Source organism: Equus przewalskii, chromosome 6 (assembly GCF_037783145.1).
Source record: "Equus przewalskii isolate Varuska chromosome 6, EquPr2, whole genome shotgun sequence".
NCBI classification, from domain to species: domain Eukaryota; kingdom Metazoa; phylum Chordata; class Mammalia; order Perissodactyla; family Equidae; genus Equus; species Equus przewalskii.
Window position 1 is genome coordinate 91,428,487 of NC_091836.1, and position 21,767 is coordinate 91,450,253.

Below are 21,767 nucleotides of genomic sequence, written 5' to 3' on the forward strand. Positions count from 1 at the left end.
GTTGAGTTTAATTTAAAGACAGGGCACCTGTAAAAATTGCAGGTAGATTACAATGAGCAAAAGAAACAGAAATAGCAGCAGTTTGAGAGGGGGAAAATTCATGCCATGTTGTGGTGATGAGACAATTTATATGAAGTTGACTTGAACTTTGAGGAATGGAAAGGATTTCAGTAGGCAGAGATGATGACAGGATGTTCCAGACAAAAGTGGACTCAGCAAGAAAGGCAGCAATAAGGGAATCATACTGGATTTGGGGCATTAGCAATTGAAGCATTTGGATTCTTGTGTGGGGTAGGTTTGGATAAGTGGAATAAGTTAAGATTAAACAAAGAGATTAAGTCAAGAGAGAGAAGAAAATTGAATGTTAAGCATGAGCTTTGAACTTAGCCTATTCGATATTTTAAGATCACAAAAGGTTTTTTAAGATTTGAAGACATTAATCTGATTTTGTACTCAACCTTTAAGGTTTGAAAACAAAGTTTTACACTTTATTGAAAAAAATACATAGATATTTTAAGTGAAAGAAACTGCCAAAAGAAAGATTCTTATATACCTAGTTTAATAAGCAATTACACTGCATTGTCAAACTTTAGAAAAGATGTCTAAAATGGGTAACGAAAGCAACCACACGGTGCATGTGGCAAAATGACACTGCTCATATTTGCCTGAAACATTTGAATATAAAAAGTCTACAATGACTCATTTAAACAGTTGTGGAAAACTTCCAAACAACAGCTAAGTCATTAAAAAATGAATTGATCTGATGTAGAAAAATAATGACGAAGATGGAAATTTGTGTGGACATTCTTATTAAAACTTTTAAAGTCATAGAAGAGCAGTTTTTGTAATCTTGTGTCTTTATCTTTGGAACTTTAAACTCTGAAAGGCAAGACCTTATATAGACCTTAGAAAGGATCAAGACCTTGCCGCACAGGAGAGAAATACTTAGCGTCAGTTTAGTAGCATGCATTGAGCGCTCACTGTGGGAACAAAGATGAGCAGGATACGTTCCCTGACTTAGAGTATATTGCCGCTGTAGTTTGCAAAAACACAGAGACATCTTCTTTGTGGCATGTGATAGATAGCCCATGTGAGTGGTCATTTGAGGATGTGTAGGGCTCTTGAGGGCCCTTGAGAGCTCAATGTTAAGAACTGTCCCTAACTGGATTGGGTGTCCAGGGAGGGCTTCCTGGGGGGATGGTTTGTTATTCTGAGTTTCAGAGGACAAGTGGGAACTAGTGGAGTAGAGGAGGTTTAAAATGTCATCCCAGGCTGAGAACGTGGACAAACGCACAGAAGTGGAAATAGCCTAGTGTGTGGTACCATCACCAGTTTGCTATCTTACAGCTTTACCTAAGGGCAGGGCTGCCCAATGGTTAAGAAGGTAGATTCTAGAACAAAACAGACCTGCATTCACATCCTAGCTCTGCTCTTTATAATTTAAACCAAGAATCACGGAAGAGCTGTCTAGGAAGTGGCCGCAGAGAGCTGACCTTCAGATCTGGTTTTCTGTGAAGAACTTTCAAAAAAGAGGTTGCATCGCTGAAGAGAGTCTCATTCTCTGCACAGCTGGGAGGTGGGACGCAGCGTTCATCTAAGACGAGATGGCTGCAAAGGAGACTGTTAACCAGGAAGCCTGCATCTTGGAAAGGTTTGGAGGAACAGCATCTGAGAGAGAGGCAAAAAGGGAGAGAAAGAAAGTAACGTGAATAAAAGACTAAAAAGATGATATTCCGTGATAACTTGCTTCATAGACAAAGATATTCTTTTAAATAAGTATTTCCATTGAAAGTGTTCCTGGATTATAACAACAGTACCTACCTATTTATTTATTATTAAATTATTAATATATTTGATACATATTATTTTTAAATAATCAATGTATTTGAGTTATTCTATCAAGACCACACTGCAACCTCATTTTGCAATGAGAAGGTTTAGATTATGATCCAAATAGACACATAATCAGTATTATTCTTTCATGGTGTCACTTTGATTTCCATCTAAAATTACATTTCTTAGATTCATTATTCACCATAATTACTAGGGTTAGATAATTATTTCCCTTTTGGATGTTAAAAGTAGTTATACTTTTTTTGGATTTTTCATTAAATATATATTTATCTCCTCTTCTTAGTCTGCAGACAGAGGCAGAGGAGAGGGAGAAATGAGGAAAGAAAACAGACAAAAGAGGGAAATAATACCATAAGATGTCGACTGAAAAAAGTCAGATTTAAAAGCATTCCTAAGTGAGATAATGTTGCTAATATTTGGGATGATGACACAAGTTTGGATGCAATCTTATTCCATTTGTTAAGATGTTTGCCCTTTTAGGTGAACCAGTCAGGTAAGATGACTCAGCCGTTAATATTCTGTATATTGTAACATTATTACCATTTCAAAACCTGCTCACATTTATTTTTCTTCTCCCACAGCCAGCCAAATAGATTGTTCAGGATAGGTAATTAGATAATTTCTCACCGGAAGGAGGAAAAAAACTGAGTCACAGAGAAAATAAAAGCATTACCAAGGTTACATAGCTTACTAAAAATCTAACTAGCACCAGAAACTCAGATTCAAAATTCCTAGATCATTAATCTTTCTACTACAAAGAGAATTGTGCTACACTTTTTTTCTCCTTTGTTCCTCCTTTCTTCCTTTCTCCATTCCTTCTTTCTCTCCTTCCTTCCTTCTTTCCTTCCTTTTTTCCTTTTCTTGTTGTTTAGAGTTTATTAAAACAAAGAATCTTCCCAAAGGGTCTCTTTCATTTAATTTTGTTTTTGTTTTTTATCTCATCATTCTGCTTAATCCCAGTTAGTCATGTATTTAGAAATACATATAAGATGTATGTATGTAAGTTGTATCAGGATTGTTCTTTATAGCAATAGAACGAATTTTCAAGTGTATTTATTGGTGATGTATAAAAATGATTTCATTACACTTTATTAGTGGAGAGAGACATACCTCGTGCAGTCCACTGCATATCAAATATCTCTGGCAGAGTATTTTCGCTCCTGCACAGATACAGCATTTATTCATCTCAGGGATATGGTTCAAAGAGTGACTCTGAGACTGCAGCTCAGGGCAGGGGTGCTCAACCTGAAATTCAAAGAACTTCTGGTAATGAGATTATTTTCATTGTTAGTGGAGAAGGGCTCTGTCATTTACTGAGGCGTGTGTACTGGAAGAGAGGTGCACTGACAAATATCTGCGGGCTAAAATCAAGGTTACTATGGACCACTGGCCAGGACCATTCAATTCAACTCAAAGACTAAATATCACCTTCTGAGAAGCACATAAAGTAAAAGGTTAGGTAAGCTATATTATGGGTTAAGACATCTATTATGCGATGATAATCATTACGTATTCACAAACCATTCTCTTGAAAAACAATCACAGTTTGGCCCTGGACATACACTCATTTCTATAACATTGTTTCATTTTTCAGCATTCAAAATAGCTTGTTTAATAGTTTTCACTTTAATCAGTCTCTTCCCCAGCCTCCTCCAACATATTCTCCATTCTTTCACCAAACACTGGGCTGTATCGTGTTTTCCTGTTGTATGTGGTGATCACAGGATTGGGTCTGGAAGTTACCACGTACTTCCAAATGTTTATTTATCTTTGAAATGTGTCTATTACAACACTTAGCAGATGTGTTTAACATATTGACCATGATTATTACTAATAAACAGATAATTGAGCAATAGTATAGATTAACAATTGTAGTTGTCTTGTGGGCAAGGGAACTTGTTATTATCATAACTCCTTAGGTACTTAGTTTGTATTTAAAGCAAAGAGTACAAGAGTTTTACTATTCCACAAAGGCTTTTCATATTGATAGATTGATCACATCAAAATATCCTATTTAATTCCCAGCATATCTTTTTATTTTATTATCTAGATGTTTTTGGTCCTACTATTTTTTTCAATTATCTATCTATTGCTGCATAATATACCAACCCAAAACATAATGTCTTAAAACAATGACAATATTTTGCTCATAAACCTACAAATTGGGCAGATCCCAGGAGAGAGAGCTTTTCTCTGATTAAATGGGCATTTGGGGCAGTTTGAATGTCGGGCATGAAATCACCCAAAGGCTTGGTCACTTACATGTCTGACGATTCATGCTGGTTGTTGACTAGGACTTCAGCTAAGGCTGCAGAAGACACATCTCAAACTGGCTTTTCAATGTACCTACTTGGGTTCATAACCGTGTGGTGGCTGGGTTCCTCATGAGGCATCTCAAGAGGACCAGACATAAGTTTTATTACCTTTTTTGGACTGAACCTCAGCAGCTATACAGGGTTAGTTTCACCGTAGTCATAGGTCTACCCATATCAAAGGGCAAGAAACACAGATGTTGTCTACCAAGGGAGGAATAGTAATATACATTTTAAGAAGCATATGGATATAAAATATATTGTCAAGGCCATCACTGGGAAATAAAATCTGCCACAGTCTGTCCTCTACCCACAACAGTTTATAACCCTCACACGTGCAAAATGCTCTTATACTTTCTCCCCAAGAAACCTTGCAAAGTCTTACTTATTGTAGCATCAGGTGTAGGCTGGAGGTCCAGGATCTTACCATCAAAATCCGTTCAAGTACAGTTAAGGATCTTTAGGTCCATTCCCTGATTACAGCTCCTCAAGTTCAATTTTCTTTCTTAGAGTTGGACCCTCTCTTGATGTTTAAAGAGGATGTAGCAGCTATTGAATTTACTTCAAAATAAAATATACTCTAATACCTGAGAGTGACATTTATGTAAATCTCATACTCTCCTCTGAAACACTCATTAATTTCAGGATGCTGCTACAGAATTTATTTACAGTCTGAAAAACTGAACACTGTAGACTAATATCTGTAGCCATAAAATAAATTCTCACAGAACTGCCTTCCTGATCCTTTACGGAATTGATTGTGCTTATTCACCGAGGCTATTCCATACTTTGCAGTCATAACATATAATATATAAATAAACAGATAATGAAATGCAGAAATAGCATTAGTGTTAAATTAAGTCATCAAACACTTATGGTGATCTTACTACACAGCATAGAAGAACTTGCAAATAAATAGGTAAGTGTCCTTGGACAAAATCAACCAGGATTCAGAGAAGCTACAAAATGCAAAAGAGGAATTTGACTTTTAATATTATTTATCAGAAAATTAATCTGCATTCAATCATGTATACATTTGAAACCTCAGAACCCTTGTGATTATGGTTTCTACTCATTTTGTTTAATCGTATAAAATAGTTTTATCAGTTACGAAATATTTGTCTCAGTCTTCCTGTTCTGTTAGCAGAGGTTCCATTAGCTGGGATAAGTCATGTCCCATTACAAATAACAGCAAGATATCAACACAAGTGGGTTTACTTTTTATGCAGTCACAGAGATAATCCGAGTTATATGATGTAACAATCAATTTGCACCCTTTCATTATTCTTTAATATTATCCCATAATATTGTTTGTGTTCTTCAGAATAGTATCTTTAAGGATATATTCTATTCTGTTAGGGTACATAAATTAGCTTCTGGGGCTTCCATAACAAATTACCACAAATTTGATGATTTAAAGCAACAGAAATTTGTTCACTCAAAGTTTTGGAAGCCACATGTCTGAAATCAAGCTGTAAAGAGCAAAGCAGACTCTCTTTACCATTAGATTCTTAACTCTGAAAATTTATGTCCTGGAGTTTCTAGATCTATTTTTTAGCATCTTTCCATCAGTTAAGTTCCTCAGAAGCTGACCACAGGGTGAGGACTTGAATACTAGTAATTTATTGGGGAGTACTTTCCTGAGAAACCACTAAAGGTGTGAGGGTTGCAGGAAAGAGGAGAGGAATCTGAGCAAAGTTGTTATTTCCAGCAAAATCTTAGCCTTAGCTTTATCAGACTGAGGACGTCGGGGGGTAAATTTTGACTTAGATATGGTCCCAACTGGGGACACATGAGCTAAAGTTTATTGCTTCTGCACTAGTCATTTATTGGCTAAGCGTCTCTTCAGATTAGTGGAAGCTCAGGCACTTCTATATGTCTGTATGTCTAGAAAAGTGTGGCTAGAGTAGCTGAAGAACAGTCTTCCGAGGATAGTCCCAAGTGCGGGTCTACTCCAGTCCACGCTTTACAACTCTCTGATCTGCTCCATCTCAGATTAAGCTGTGGCCTTCAGAGTTTCTTAAAGATAATGTTTACTCACAATTCCTGGGGCAAAATTTACAATAGACAGTTTAGAAAGATGAGAAGCCCTTGACTACTGCAGTTTATCCTGAAATTGCAACAGATCTTCCTTACATGCCTCTTCTACCAACCATTCCTGATTCCACCCATCCCACTCTGGCTCTTCTTCTGTCGAAGAAGTTCTCCTGACAAGAAGCATTTCAACTCCTAAGCATATTCCCCAAAGGAAGCTGTAAGAGGAGATGTACTGAAGAATGTTCATAGCAGAATTCCCTGATACAAAACAAAACAAAACAAAACAAAACAAAAAAAAGGAAGAAAAGAAGAAAAAATAGAAAAAAAAAAGAGGAAAAGGAAAATAAACAGCACAGAAGACTGAAAATGTCCATAGATGGAAAAATAATGTGGTGTATTTATTCAATAGAATAGTTTATGCCAATAAGAATGAATTGCTACATGCAATAACATGCATATTTCAGTGATCTAATGATGAGTGAGGAAGATACATAATATTACTCATTTTATAAAGTTCAAAATCACATACAATACATTATTTAGGCATATAATTGTTTACATATATGAAGAAATACACAGTTAAGAATAGCAGTTTGGTCTGTGGAGGAGAAAAGGAATTAGTATGAGAGGCTTATATACATAGGAGTAAGTAAGAAGTTGAATGGTGAGTTTAGAAATGCTCGTTATATTAACAAGTCAAATAAACGTATGTGGGCCAAAGATAACAGTGTATCCAGCACCAAGGGTTATCACTGATCTTTCTGCACAGCTAAGTTCCAATTAAAAATAAAAAGTTTCCAGGTTGACATATTTAAAGGTACAGCCGAGATTGCGAACCACTGCGCAGGATGGTCTGTAATGTCGCTCTCACTTTCTTTTTTTAAAAAGTTGAGCGAAAAAGAGAAGGGAGATATTTCATTTGCAAAAGTACTAGGATATGATCTTTGCGGGAAGGAATCGTTTAAAAAATGATCAAATGTTCTAGACATTTTATTTTGATGAATAAGAAAAACATGAAATAAAACATACCAAATTTAAGTTTGATCTCATGATGCCCATCAAATACTAAATAAAGGACTTCTTCAATAGCAGAGAAATAACATCTATCAGTAGAATGATTTTAACAGTCTTGAAATACAGAAATTGCTCCTTGAAGTCACATAACACAAGTAGTTCAATTACACGTCTAATGGAGAGTGCAGAAATATAAAGTTTCACTTTAAAATGGGAAAAATCAAGGGGAGTTTCTTCACACCCTCTAAGCTCCATTTTAACCTTCTGTTTCCACAATGCAAGAAGCTGGTGAATTGTTTATTCACGTGGACACTTTGACTGCTTTAGTGCAAAGAAGAGCCACAGTACAATAATGGACCTGACTTGAAGATAAATGACTCCAATTACCCTCCTCATTAGTTTTAACTAAGATTACTTCTTTAGTCATGACTGATTTATCTCTGTTTCACTTCTCTAGTGATCCAGGAAGTTGCCTGCCAGACTAAAGCCAGCTAAAGAGAGGTAATTTAAACTCTGCACTGCAAATTTCTCTTTCTTCCTCAGGTTGATCAGTGATGACCTCAAGAGAGGATATACACACATGTGCTTTTGCCATTATTCCTATGAAAATGATCAACAATATTGAAAGAGAACATTCATAAAATATAGTAATGAGTATATGTAATGAGTAATGAGACTTATATTTAATATATGTCTATACTTCATATGATGAAGAAAAAGCTAAATATTTTTAACCAATATTTATGGAGTTCTTGAAAAATACTGGATTGAATTTATATTCCTGACTCTGGCTCTCAGTTTCACTTTTGTCCTTGTCCCACAGAGGGTGGGAATTGAGACTGGGGACAGGCACATTAGTGGAATAGACTGAAAGCATTCATCAAAAGCTTAGGACCCTTCCCACATGACTGGGTTGTCAAGCTGGGAACAAATATGAAACCATCTTCTTCTTATAGAAAGACACAGATCAGCAGCAGAGGGAAGACCTTGCCTCTCCCTAGGTTTCAGGAGACGATTAACATTTGATGCTTTCCTGATGAAGACTCAACCTGTAGAAGCCTGTAAGTCCCTCCTGAGAACGTCTGTGCGAGCCCATGCCCAGAGTGCGCTCCGGGGAGAGGAGCTGCCCAGGTCCACTGCCTCATACTTCGTCTGGGATTTGTGCGGTATGGGATTGGAGAGGAGGGACTCTCAAACGTTAAAACTGGAAAAGAGACTACTGTTTTCCCCTGGAAACCTGAGATCACAGATGCTCTTCCTCAATACCTAAGTGGAGGGACAATGGTTTGCTCATCTGATTCTTGACTGATTATTCATTCAAAAGCCATAGGAGCAGAAACTTCTGTGCCCTGTGCCATCTGCTTTTTTGTCAGAACTCAAGATACTTTAGCAATTGAATCTGTTCTGGAGTTGAAGAAACACTAAAACAGAGCAGGCAAAACAGAACATAACAGTTACAACAAAAAATCCACTTAAACTTGAGCCTGACTCTATAAAACCCAGGTGAACGTTTAGACCAGGAGGTCCCTTTCGAAATAGAACTGTTGGAAGAGTCACATCTAGAATCAGACATTTCTCCACAGAATTCTGGTTTCTTTTAGTGGATAGCATAAGGGAAGACAATTTTAGGGTTAGAGGTGCTCACTTCTATTGGAATGACTTTGCTTCCAGGCCGTTTCAGGAGAAAATGATTGAAGAAAGAAGTATTTTAAAATGTTGAGTACAAACTGATATTTTCAATTCAATTTAGATACTATAGCTTTTACCTCAATTTCTTTGATTATGCTTATATCCTCTTTAGCAATGGAAATTATTGATTCTGAGAACCATAGCATGATTTCTTACTTGCTTTATTCTACAATGTAAAGAATATTCTTTCAAAATAATGATGCTTATGAGACTATTAAGCAGTTCTTGTAGCTGTGTACATGCTATCATGATTATCTGCACTATGCGTAATGGTAGATTTAGGAGAAATTAAAATCTATCAAGTGCTGTCAGCAATAATTTTTAATCAGAAAAGGAAGAAGGGATGGAGAAACAAAAAGTAGAGAAGGAAGAAGAAGGCCATGATCGTGTCCTGAAGTAACATACTTTAAAGAGAAAGACAGATTTATGCCCAAGTAAGTGGTGTTCAAGGCGGAATGCAACGAGGAGATGGAGAAATACAGACACAGGTGATCCAGGGACTGAAGACACAACAAATGACTGGGACTCAGAGTTTGGGGGAGTTTGCACACCACAGGGGCTTAGCACTAAGAATGGGAAGCATTTCAAAGAACAAGAGTAACCACAAAGCCATTCTAGACTGAAAAGATTAATTTTACAATCAACCTAAGCTAAACTAAATAATTAGAAAACTAAATAAAATGGAACAATGTATCACCTTTATCTTGATATTAAGCAAGAATTACAGTTAGATTATGCTAGCTTCACCTCCATATAATTGGATATCCAGATGGTGACTGGATTTAATTTCTAACACATGAGATAAGAGAATATATTTTGCACATAGAATTCTTGGAAATAATTTTATATGACTTCATCTGATTTTTGTTTCTGTCGCTGTTGCTAGCTCTATAATTGTTATTTCTTATTTCTCTCTTAAAAAATTTTATTCAAAACTGCAAAGGTGAATAGATATATTTTTCAGAACCCGTATTTTATGAGAGAAGATGTCAGACTTTGAAAGTATGAAGTTGTAGACAAGATGCTGGGAAGGGTACAAAAGCTGGTGAGTTTAGGACACATTCCAAAAATGTGAGGCTGAGATTTATACATAGTAAAAAGATAGAGTAAATTATTGACTTTTAAGGCACAGACATTAAAGACTCACAATGAGCTCTATAACTTATGGGACTCAATGATATGCAGAAAACAAATACGTGCTAGGTGCATCATTTCCTCTTCCAAGGAAAATAAGACCTATATACAAAAGTGGCTCATCCAAAAATGACTAATTAAGATAAAGAACATTTCATTATCCCCAAAGTATAATGTAGATTTTCTGCAATAATTTTAGTCTTTGACAAATATACAACTAGCCCCAAAAGAAATATGTGAAGCCTTATATATAACAACAGTATTCCAATTTAATTCTCTAAAGGTAAAACTAAAGCAACAGACTTTTCTTTATTCTAAACTACACTTCCAAAAATAGGGTCTTGATACCTACTCTGGTATGGTATCATAGAGTGATATTAGACATTTATTCTTTCTTCTTTCTTCCACATATCAGTGAATGGTACCATCACCTCTCTAGATGCTTGTCTGAAATTATTTTGGCTACATGCAACAGAAAATCCTCCGACTGAGGCTTAGAAAAAAAGAGGTTTCACTGGCTTCATACAACAAGAATTAAGAAGGCAGCCAACTTTGAGACAATGGCTCACTAATTTTATTAGAAAACCAGATTCTTTTTGTTTTTTTCCCTTTACCATTCGTAGTATATTAACTTAATCTTCAAAATCTCATGCTAACTAGCGACCACCAAGCATTCAGTGTTCTCATCCAGAGAAGGGAGCAAGGATACAAGACAGAAGGGAGGAGCCCTCATGACTGCTTCTGTCCTTTTTTTTTAAAATCAGTAAAGCCAAGGCTTTTCCAGAAACCACACTTAGGCACCTAAGATATCTCTTTGGCAAAAATCATGCCAGTCACTGACAGCTACCTATATGGGAGTTGGATGATTCACAGGCCTTCATTTAAAAAAGTAATCAAGTGTGATATTGTGAAAAGATGTAGACATGAATCAATGAAACAAAATAAAGTTCAATAGTTGAACCCCAATATGTAGTCAGCTGTTTTCAGACAAGAATGTCAAGGTTGACAAGAAAGAGAACCGCTTTAAACAAATGATGCTTAGACAACTGGTTATGAATATGCAATAAAGAAAAAAAAGACTCCATCTCTACCTTATGCCACATAAAAAAATTAACTAAAATGGATATTAGACCTAAATATAAGAGTTAAAACTGTGAAACTTCTAAAAGTAAGCACAGAAAAAATTTCAAGATCTCATTAGGCAAAGATTTCTTAGATATGACACAAAGAGACAATCTAGAAAAGCAAAAAATGTAAAAACTGGACAAAAAATTATAAAATGCAAAATTTCTGCTATTTGAAATTCACTTAAAAAAATGAGAAGACAAGGGGCTTGCCTGGAGGTGCAGCAGTTAAATGTGCATGTTCCACTTCAGCAGCCCGGGGTTCGCTAGTTCGGATCCTGGGTGCACACATGGCACTGCTTCGCAAGCCATGTTGTGGCAGCGTCCCACATATAAAGTGGAGTAAGATGGGCATGGATGTTAGCTCAGGGCCAATATTCCTCAGCAAAAAGGGGAGGATTGGTGGCAGATGTTATCTCAGGGCTAATCTTCCTCAAAAATAAAAAATGAGAAGACAAGCACAGACGTGGAAGAAAATAGTTCCAAATCAAATTTCTGTTAAAGGGCTTATATCTAGAATACAAAATAAATTCTCCCTTTCTCCTGCTTCTGCCCTCCTAGGCCCTATGGTAGGTCTTTTGTATTACTCTCTAGAATAAAATGAAACAATGGGATCGGGACATCATGCAGAGAATTCGAATGACTGAGAAAAGCAGAATTAATTTGGCCAATATTTGGTAAACTACTAAGATATAACTTACAAGATCTTTCAAACTGACTCCTAATTATTTCTTCAGCCTTATTTCTCGCTATCCCTCCATCAGACTCCACGTGAGGCATTGCCATTGGTGAAATGACTTTGACAGCAATTTTATTTCTGGATGCAAATTCACCTATAGGCCAGACTATTCAGTGCTTAAATTCTCAAGGGCAAGGTACCAACTTGATGTTATTTGTGAGCCTTAGATCTCATTTAAGATTCTTTGGTCCTTTTAATACAAAAACATGCCATCAAATTTAGTTAAATGTTGATTAGCATCCTGTGGACAAAGACATCTGACTGATTGTCTGAAAGGACGAAATAGTCTGGGATTTTACAGAAGCAATCACTGTCAAGGATGGGAACTGAATCAAAGGGCTATTGAAATGCAAAGAAGGAGGGCATCAAAAACATCATGAGCTGTTCACAGTTATGAGTGAAACTGTAATTATCATACTTTGTAAGGGAAAGGGAACTAACATTGAGTGAGGACCTACTATGTCCCTTGCTATTTAATTTGCAAATATGACTTTTATCCACAGCCAGCTCTTTGAAGTAAGCAATAAAATCTTCATTTTAAGAGCGTGGAAAGATAGATTTTGGAGAATTAAAAAAGTTGACAAAGTCACACAGCTATTAAAGGAATGCTCTTGGATTTCAACCTAAATATATCTGACTCCAAAGACTCCTTTATTTCTGATAAAAATTGCTTTAAAGGGGAGAAAACTAGTCATTCTCTGGAAAAAAAGTCAATTCTGAGACAGAAAAATAAAACAATTGGAGATAGCATTCAGAATTTAATATCTTAGACCATATCTCACTTTGAAAATATAATCCATCAACTGACATGGTGATTATTCACATTTTAGTGACTTCTATTATAACAACTTCCTAATATCCTATTTCAGTAAAGAATTTGTAGTTTTTGTTTATCAAAGAAAATACAAATTATTCTATTAACATTTACTGCTGTGTATATCATTCATAGTGAAATAAGCTTCTAAAAGTGTATAACAATTCACTCTTATGAGAAAATTTTACAGAAAACCACACATATAAAAATTTCATTTATTTTCCATGGAAAAATGTAAATGACATATATTCCGAAATGTTGTCTCTAGAGGACAAGTAAACATACACAACTGATTTCTGTCTGAGCCTTATTAAGAGGATGTAGATATTTGAGACATATGAGGAAGCCAAGAAAAACTAATTTCACCGCTAGCTACATAAATTACAACAGGACTAACATAGCACACTCTTCTGAATAATCCTCGATATATGAAAAAAAATTTCCCAAGTTTTAACTAAAATCTGCTAAAGTCAATGGACATTATAAAGGTTATAAATAGCACAAAAAGAAAAATACCCAAAATAGCACACTGAAAACTGTTCTACTTTCCAAATGTGTCCTATAACCATTTTTGAAAGACTCAGGACTAGATATGAATTACATTAGAGAAGAAAAAAGCAAGAGTTATTAATGAGTAAGCCACTTCAACACATCAGCAATTCTTGCAGAGCGTAGAGGCCACATTTGGTACTGGGCTAAAAGCCCTTCACACCACTGCTGCTCCAGAAAATAATGTGTCCTGCTGCATTTAGAATAAACTGATAAATGAAAATTTGCTTTAATCTTAATAGCTGAAATATTACATCTAGTCAACGTTCTCTGTGTTCCTAACACTACGCATAAATCAATGTGAAATTCTTCTGCCTTGAGTTTTTCTCCAGAAGTATCTGAACTTTTTGTACCGACATTTACATTTGTAGAATATGAATGTACAGACGCTAGAAAACTATCGTGATGAGCAATAGAAACGTAAATAAAATGTGGTTTAATGGCCGCGCTAGTTGTTTCTCCCTCCTGCAGACAGGACTTTGAGTTTTTCCTTTCATATATAGAAGCAATGAATTTATCACTTTGAAATGCAACTGGTGTATTTCTTCCTACTTACCTGTCTTATTTGACACTTAAAAAATCTATCCATAAAACAATGTGAGATTTCAACATAACTAACAATTAACAGCAACTGTTGCATTTACTAGCACTTCATAGGCTTATGTTTTTAAGGACAACACTCAAGATAGAGTAGCACCGTCAGTGAAGAGTTAAATAGTTGCTAACATAGGACGTACTAATGCAATACTTTTGACAAATGGGCAGATCAATTCCCATATCAGGCACTGCTGCAGGAATTTCAGATTAAACTATTTATGATTTCATGGAGATTCTTAGGACAATAAAAACAGAACCGTGCATTTATGGGTTCCTCTCATAACTCAAACCTGGAAGAGAATGTAACCTTAAACTAGAAAGATTATGGTTGCCAGGTGCCAAATGCATTACTTTTCTTTTATTATATCTTAATATTTTGCCCCCGGAGACACAATTACACAAAGAGAAACGAAGCAAAGTAAACCATACATATTAAAAGTCAACAGCAACAAAACTTGAAAGTATTTTGTTGTGAAGGTGGTTAGAGTCAGGAGAGAATTCTATAGATCTACCTACATTCTTCCACTTAAAATGTAAAGAGCACTAACGTGAGGAATATACACAGCTGAAAGCCAAGAATCATTTAAAGGCTAAGTGAGGTTCCAAATTAGAAACCATTTAAAAATTACAAACTTAATCATTTATATAGTACATTTAAAAAAATGATCACACACATTTTAAAAATGGTAAGAGAAGAACTTTTTAAAAGACTTTATTTTGTTAGAGAAATTTTAAGTTCACAAAATTGAAGGAAAAGTACAGAGATTCCCCATGTATGCCTAACCCAATACATACATAGCTTCCTCCATTACCCACATTCCCCGAGAGTGGTACCTTTGTTAAAATTGATGAACCTACATTAACACATCATAATTACCCACAGTTCCTGGTTTCCATTAGACTTCACTCTTGGTGTTGTACATTCTATGGGTTGGGACAAATGTATGATGACATGTATCCATTGTTATAATGTTATACAGCGTATTTTCACTGCCCTAAAATTCCTCTATTCACCTGTCTTCCCTCCCCAATCCCTGGCAACCACTGATGCTTTTACTGTCTCCAGAGTTTTCCATGCCTTTTCAAGGATGTCAAATAGGAATCATATATACATACATCCAGTATATAGCCTTTTCAAATAGGCTTCTTTCATTTAGTAATATGCCTTTAAATTTGCTCCATGGCTTTTTATGGCTTGATAGCCCCTTTATTTTTAGCACTGAATAGTATTCCATTGTCTGGACGTACCACAATTTATTTACCCATTTATCTACTGAAGGGTATCTTGGTGGCTTCAAAACTTCAGCAATTATGAATAAAGCTGCTATAAACATCCATGTGCAGGTTTTATGTGGACACGAGTTTTCAACTCCTTTGGGTAAATACCAAGGAGCACAATTGCTGGATTGTATGGTAAAAGTATGTTTAGTTTTCTAAGAAACCACTAATCTCTCCTCCAAAGTGGCTGTATTTTGCATTCACACCAACGAGTGCGAGTTCCTGTTGCTCTGTATCCTTGTGGGCACTTGGCGTTAGTGCTCTGGGTTTTGGCCATTCTAATAGGGTATAATTGCACCTCATTTTGTTTTAATTCGTGTTTCCCTGCTGAGATTTGAAGTGGAGTCTCTTTTCTTTCTTTCCTTTTTTTTTTTTTTTTTTTTAAAGGATTGGCACTTGGGCTAACAACTGTTGCCAATCTTTTCTTTTTTTTTTCCTGCTTTATTTCCCAATCCCCCCTGTACATAGTTGTATATCTTAGTTGCAGGTCCTTCTAGTTGTGGGATGTGGGATGCCACCTCAACGGGGCCTGACGAGCAGTGCCATGTCCATGCCCAGGATCCGAACCCTGGGCCAACTCAGCGGAGTGCATGAACTTAACCACTCAGCCACGGAGCCGGCCCCGAAGTGGAGTCTCTTTTCACATCCAATTTGCCATCTGTACATCTTCTTTTGTGGGGTGCCTGTTAAGGTTTTTGGCCCATCTTTTAATTTGGTTGTTCATTTTCTTATTGTTGAGTTTTAAGACATTTTTGTCTATTTTAGAGAAGAGCCTTTTATCATATGTATCTTTTGCAAACATTTTCTCCCAGTCTGTGGCTGATCTTCTCATTCTCTTTACATTGTCTTTCACAGAGCAGAAGATTTTAATTATAATGAAGTTTACTTATCAATTATTTCTTTCATGGATTGTGCCTTGGGTGTTGTATCTAAAACACCACACCATACCTAAGGTCATCTGGATTTTCTCTTACATAGCTTCTAGAAATTTTATAGTTTTGTGTTTTACATTTAGGTCTGTGATCCATTTTGAGTCAATTTTTGTGATAAGTGTAAGGTCTGTATCTAATTCATTTAGGTTTTTGCATGTGGATGTTTAGTTGTTCCAACATCATTTGTTGAAAAGGCTATCTTTGTTCCATTTATTGTCAGAGAAGACATTTTGGGGTTTTATGAGGAAGATTAGCCCTGAGCTAATTGCTGCCAATCCTCCTCTTTTTGCTGAGGAAGACTGGCCCTAAGCTAACATCCTTGCCTCTCTTCCTGTACTTTATATGTGGGACACTGACACAGCATGGCGTGATAAGTGGTGCCATGTCTGTACCCTGGATCTGAGTTGGCGAACCTCAGACCACCAAAGCGGAACATGTGCACTTAACCACTGTGCCACCAGGCCAGCCCCTAGAGAAGACTTTTAAAAGTTGCTAAAAAGAAGTGGCAGGTTTTTATCAATTTTAATCAGATTGTGTTTTTCTACATCTGATGGACTGTCAAACTTTATTGAATAATGGCAAAATTCACAGTGTTTCCAATGACTTACAACAAATGAAAATATAAATCAGGCAGAGAGTAACTATGTAGTAGAGTGCTCGAATAACAAAGTGTATCTTTGGTTTCTGGGAAGGCAGAACACTGAGCTAAAACTAAGAAAGCCTTCCTCCTCTGGCTCTGCCATTACGTCACTTTAGATCCTTTAATAAACCATTTAATCTTTTGAAGTGTCATCTTCCTTCTCTGTAAAATAAGAGAAAAGGTTTAACTAAAATAATCTTAAAATTCTTCTAGTACTCTACTTCTCCCAGTTTGAATATTTATTCCCTCTTCTCTTTCTGTCTCTGTCTCTCATCTTTTCTTTTCTTCTCCTCCCCTCCCTTCTTTTCCTCTCTTTATTCCTTTTTCCCTCTTGTCTGCTCTTTCTTCCAGAGAGAGAAAAAGAGAGAGAGAGTAACAATACAAAATTCCCTTTGTAATACAAATGCAATTTATGCTAAACAAAGTGTTTAATTTTGAGAACTTTTGAGCTATAATAAATTTCAAGTTAGATTAAATTTAACTCTTTCATGTAAACAAAATTTGTTAAGAAAATATTTCTTTCTCTTTAACTTCTGTAAATTATTTTGCTGTCACAAATTAAATGGAAGAGCTGGTGAATGACCCAAAATAGAACCTAGTAATTTTTTACACTTGCCTTGACAACTAGATAGAAATATAACAATGAAACATACACCAAATCTAAAGTATAAGTGCACTGGTATTGTGTTTAATGATTAGCTCATTTAAAATACCAACATTGGTAAACAAGTGATGAAAATACATTCATTTATTTTCTTTTTTAATATCAATATTTAGTATACATGTTCTCGATAGTGAACTGGCTTAACCTCTTAGTCCTGACACCAGTGGATGTCCTGGAGGAACCCTGTTAGGACTACCTTTTCTACAGACATGCTTCGTAGACACCATCCTGTCATCCATTGGTCCATTGTCCTTCATTTGTATTAAAATTGGCTTCATGTGCGTTATGCAAATATCTACTACCACAGAGTCTTGCCTTTCCACATCTTTTGGAAAAATTATCTTTTTTGTTCATGACATGTTGGTTGGTGTCACTTAAGGCAGAGTGGACACACAGGAGATGGCAATAGCGATATTCATGATAGAGATACAGAAAGAGATAGTAACACATATTTCCTAAAATTTGTTTGTCCTTCATTCTAATATTTAACCCTAGAGTTCTAGTCATTTGGTCCCTTTTAGTTGGGTTTAATTCTATGTGTCACCCTCCACTCCCATGATCTTATGTTGAAGTAGCTTGTTTTCATGATTTCCTCTCTGTTTTTCCATGAGCTAATTGAGAGGAGTAAATTACTCTTTTCACCTTTGCATGGCCGTCACAGGACATGGGACGCAGCAAGCACTTAAATATTCACTTAATAAATAATCGAAAAGAAAGTACCATTGGATTATGCTTCATTTATTAATTTCTGTGATTTAATAATTCAATAAAAATTAGCTTTGAATGATGTGTATATTTAACTTTGAAGATTTTGTGTCTTTGCACAATGTCTTCTATATTTAAAAATGATAAAAATATTGACTAGAAGGAACAGAAAGTTTGCAAAGTTTTTACTAACAACATTTAGAGAAAGTACTCATGGACATCAAGCAAACAGTACTTGCCCGGAAACTGCAGGAGATTTGCACATCCGTTCTTCTGCCTGTTCTCGTGTAACTACTCCTCTATCTTTAAACTATATATTTACTCAACATTTATTAACCAACTGCTCTTTATCAGGCTATAGAACTAGAGAGATAAAAAGCAGCCCATTATCTCAAGAAAATAATCATTTTGTTCCGATGAAAAAAGTGGAAAAATATGTATGTATAGACACATACGAATACGCATATACAAAAATAATATCAGATCTCTTTTGAAGGAAAGCTATGTGAACCACAATGGCATTTAAAATAGCTGATATAATGAGAATGAAAGATGGCTGAGTCCATCTCAATGAATTAGAGTCAAAATGAAATTTAGTCCCTGATTCTCTACACTGCACGAATCTGCACATCATCTCCCAGAACGTCAAGGACCACTTGTTGGAGAGATATATAGGATGTTAGAAGAGAATTTCTTTTTCATTCTGATTCAACAAGGTATACTGAATAGGATCATATTCTTGTGAATCAACCGTATTCACATTACTTGAATGAAAATCATACAGCTGAAAGAGCTTGATATATGTTCCCATGCCAAAGGTCACATAAAAAATCTCAAGTTCAAAGCATTAGTGAGCATACCTTTTTCTACCAATACTGTAAGTTCCATTTTCTATACATCTGCCGAATGCAGCTGCTTCTCTCCAGGCGTGATCTGGCCACTACCGTTATCCCCCCATCTCCACTTCCCTTGGCAAGCTCCAGCTGCACTGTCCATTCTCCAGTGCTCTAATTACTCCTCCCCATAACCAGCAAAATGAGGAGAGAGCTAGTATTCTCTAGACACTTTCAATCAAGGAGAAAGACGGATTAAGAAGGGATTGGCAAGAATGCATAGAGACAGAAGTGATATAATCTTTCCTACCCATAGGTTAGGTTCCCTCCAGCAAGTACACTCTATCAAATTTACTCATCTGTTGAATTTACAGACTACTTCACCTGATTTTGGTAGCCATTTGTTTATTAATTTACTGTCATGGAAATATTTCCTTTGCACCATGAACCAAATTACCCACAGTGTGCTACTCCTGTGGTCTGAACAAACCTGCATCATCCTGGAGTTCTGACGTGGGTGAGGGAGCGGGGAAAGAGAAGAGGATCTAAACTCTCCCCTTCCTCTGGCTCACAGGACAATTAAAAAGCGCACTGCCAGGGGACAAGGGAAAAACAGAAGGCCACTGAAAATGTTAAACACACAGTTGATATAGAAGCTTAAGTCAGTTAACAAGTCATTACAGTCTTTCTGCCCAGGGTTAAACCCTCTATAAACAGAAAGCACAGTTGATTTGATATTTCAGGATCTTCCTTTTCCTCCTGTTTTGCTGCCCGAGTATCTTCTCCACCGGTTATGTTCTGCTCACTCCCGCTCTTCACAGCTCTCTCAGGGAACAGTCCAGCTGTCTCAGCAATGCAGCCACGGGAATGGATCCTGGTCCCGCAGGCCAGGCATAGAAAAACTGGAAGGGTCTGCTTTGAAATGGAAATGAGGAAGGGAGAAGACCAAGGAAAGGAAGTGAGAACTGAAGGCAGTGCTTTCCGATTCTTCCCCTTAAAGTACTGCTAACAGCAGAGAGGAGTGGAGACGGACCCTCCCGTGAGGCCGGGAGCACAGCCTGGAGGAACCTGTCGCCAGCACAGATTTTCTTTGAAATCTCATTTATTCAGTAAAAGTAAGAGAATTTGCATTCTGTTATATAACATTGATGTTTATTTTAAAGTAATGCCTTAAATATGTTAACTAACAAGGATATTACCACCAACACCCTCCAATAGAATATTAGATCGAAATAACACTACCAGGAAGGTGCACTGTTTACTCTGAGGTTTCTCTCACCTTCTAGAACCCCTTAGAATACCTTAACTACTTGTCAAAAAGGTAACCTTCGACCTCAGACTTCACTTAACCAAATAAAGGAGATGTGAACAGTATTCATGTTACTGAAACCTCCTAAAGTGCAAGCATATTTTTAAGAATATAAATAATACAGACATAAGATGGCATAAATGTTGACATAACAAGAATTCTGGATCTTCTCTTACCATGATTAAGACATATATTTCATTTTTTTCTTATCCTCATGTGAGATTTAAGGAATTGATTCAATTTTATCTACCTTCCATAAGGCTTTCTCATTATTCTAAACCTATTCATTAACTTATTCATCGGTTTTCCTACTGAATTCAGGAGGCACATTTATTTTGTACTAAATATCCATATTCAATTTGATCTATTTATGGAATCTCTATTCAGTTCCATTGCTTTGTCTTTCTATTCATGTAATAATATTAAAGTGGTTTTAATTATGAGGGTTATTGTATATTAACTTCCCTGGTCCCCATTAATTTCTCTTTTTTTTATCAGCAGCTTCACAGTAATTTTTGCCTGTGTTTTGTAAGTGAATTTATAATCATATTGACTAGTTTACAAAAATATCTGTTGGTATTTTATTGGCGCTGGTTCAAATACAATACAGCTTGAAAAATTGGCATCTTTATAATATTTTATTTTTCTATCAAAAATGTGATATGTCTTTCCATTTGATGAATTCTGCTTCTGAGTACTTCAGAAATATGGTATATATTTTTTCATATGTTTTGAATATTTCTTGTAAAGTTATCCATATGTGTTTTATTTTTCTTTCTCTAGTGAAAGGAGGTCTCTCTTACATTATAACTTCTAACTGATTTTATTTGTATATATATGGCTATTGATTTTGTATGTTGATTTTATTATCTTGTACTTTACCAAAGTTTCTTATTGTTAATAGGATTAAGTTTTTCATTGATTCTTTTTTTTTTTTTTTGAGGAAGCCTGGCCCTGAGCTAACACCCATGCCCATCTTCCTCTACTTTGTATGTGGAACGCCTATCACAGCATGGCGTGCCAAGCGGTGGCATGTCCGCACCCCGGATCCGAACCGGTGAACCCCGGGCTGCCGAATGGGAATGTGTGAACTTAACCACTGTGCCAACTGGCTGGCCCTCATTGATTCTTTTAAAGTTCCCAGCTATCTAATCATATGTTTTATAAATAGAGCTGTTATTTTTTAAAAAAATTTTTTGTCTTCCTTTCAGATTATTACACCTCTGATTCTCTCTTCCAAGAGCTTTGGAAAAATTTTTTCAACACAATGTTAAAAAGTAGTGAAAAGAGTAGACATCCTTTCTTTGTCTTGAATTTAGTGGAAGATTCTTTAATGTTTCTCTTTTAAGTAAGATGCTGCTTTTTCACCAGAGGTATATCCAATATTCTCATTAAATAATTATCCATCAACTTCTATTTCACTAACTGCCCGTGACTTGAACGAGCATTGAATTTTGCCCAGTATCTTTTCTGAATCTGTAGAGATAATCATCTAGTGCTTCTTTTGGGCCTATTAATATGAAGGAATTTACTAACTGATGTC